This window comes from Macadamia integrifolia, unplaced genomic scaffold, assembly GCF_013358625.1.
Source record: "Macadamia integrifolia cultivar HAES 741 unplaced genomic scaffold, SCU_Mint_v3 scaffold1043, whole genome shotgun sequence".
Lineage (NCBI taxonomy): Eukaryota > Viridiplantae > Streptophyta > Magnoliopsida > Proteales > Proteaceae > Macadamia > Macadamia integrifolia.
In genome coordinates this window covers 47337-49585 of record NW_024868062.1, presented here as the reverse complement: position 1 = coordinate 49585, position 2249 = coordinate 47337, and positions in this window count along the sequence as shown.

Here is a 2249-nt window from a genome sequence, read left to right as displayed (position 1 = left end):
TTTTTTTTTTTTTTTTTTAATTCTCCCCCACGTTTAGGGAGGAGAGAGGGAGAGTAGGGGTGTCAACGGGCCGGTCGAGTTCGGTTTTGGTCCGGGTTGAGTCGGTTTCGGTGTGGGAAGGCTGAAACTGAAACTGAAACTGAAACCGAAACCGAATCAATAAGGAAATTTTGGTTTCGGTTTCGGTTTCGGTTTCGGTGTGGTTTGGTTTTGGTTTGTCTTTAGTTTCTTAAATCAGTTTGTAACTGGGCTGGTTTTGGTTTTTGGTCTAGTTTGGATTCGACTTTCCATACAAATGTATACATAACTATGTAAATTTTGATTTTTTAATGAATTTTGGAGTGTTTCGGTTTCTTACCGGTTTGGTTTCAGTTTTGGTCCGGGTTTTGAGCCGGTTTCGATTTGGTTTTGGGTTCATCCGATTTTCGGTGCGGTTCGATTTGGTTTTGGGATTGCAATACTCCAAACCGAACCGAACCAATAAGGCTTCGGTTCGATTTGGTCCGTGCTCTTACCGGTTCGGTCCGACCGGTTTTACCTGTTCAGTTTAGGGTTTGACACCCCTAAGTGAGAGAGAGAGGGAGATTATGGAGTTTTCTTTTCTTAAATTCTCCCCTACGTTTAAGGAAGAGAGTGAGAGATAGAAAGAGAGGGATATATAATTATGAATTATGGAGTTTTTTTTTTTTTTTTTTTTTAATTCTCTCCCATGTATAGGGAAGAGAGAGTGAGAGGGAGAGGGAGATAATTATGAATTATGGAGGTTTATTTTTTTATTTTTTTATTTTTTTAAATTCTCCCCCACGTTTAGGGAAGAGTGTGTGTGTGAGAGAGAGAGAGATTCAGAGATAATTATGGATAGTGGAATTATGGAAAGAATTTTTTTTTCATAAGAATTTTTTAGTCGTAATTTAAGTTGTAAATGTGGGCATTTGGGTCAAATGATAAAATTTGTTACAAAACACAAGTACGTCCTTTTATAGAGTACATTGATATATATCAATAGTAAATTACAAAAAAAAAAGCATGAACAAATACAAACTCAAGAAGTGAGTCCCCACCTTCAGCATTGTCATTAGTAGGAACTCACCACCACTATCTCAAAAGCCTGTGTTGGGATCTTGTCATTGGATCTTGTGCGAACTCATTAGAAATACGCCTAGGCAAGGAAACCATTATAGATGAACTTTGGGTTTTTGCTGCCTCCTTTTCCAAGAAATCAACAATTGGGTTCATTTCCTAAAGTGATTAGCCCACTCCTGAGCTACAAGCCACGAAATATATCTATTTTGAAACAGGATCACAACTACAATAGAGTCTGATTCAATTCAAAATTTCAAAACCCCCAAATCTCTAGCATATTGAATACTTTTTATGATGCTTTAAATCTCAGCCACAAAATTTGTCTCTACGCCCAAGTTCATCTTAAAGTTCAACATCATTTTCCCCTCACTATCTCTAAAATCCCGCCTCACCCTGCTCTACCAATTAAGTTTCCCATGGGAGCTAGCATCCGTCCACTTTAATTTAGTCCATGACCTCACCAGAAGATTTCCATGTTAATCCCCTTGTTTATATTTCTCCTATGAGGGTCATCACTTGTTGGAGAAATTTTTCCCTTGTCTACAAGAATATAGATGATTTTTTTTCTTTTCGGCTAAAGGTTCTGGAGATATCATTAAAAATCAAAGACAAAAAAAACAAGGTACAACTGAAAAGAGATGAATGGAAGTTCCCCACCTTTGGCATTGCTATCAACAGGGAAAAACCAAACATTAAGAATAAAATCTGAAACGAGGCTTGGTCATTGCATCGTGCATCATCTCATCCTTGATATGAGAAGGGAATGACATAACATGTCCTGAATAGTTATTCTTGGCAACATGATTTACGAGGAAATCAGCGATGACATTTCCTTCCCTGAAGCGGTGAGTGATTTTCCACTCAATAGTGAACAGGAAATGAACAACGCCTATTCATTCTTGCATCACGAACCAAAAGGAATGGTTCAGGATGATTTACCAGCAAAAAGCACACCGGTAAGTATTCCATCTCATCTTGTTGCGACTTGAGAAGAATAGTTTCATGCTTTTTTCTTTTCTGTAACTTTCCTAATTTTTTGTTGTTGTTGTTGTTGTTTTTTTTTAATGTCTACGTTGTAAGATATTTTCATTGTTTTGATTTTAACTTATTTATTTGCGATATATGAATTGTTGTTGTTGCTCTTTTGCACTCTTCTTCTTCTTTTT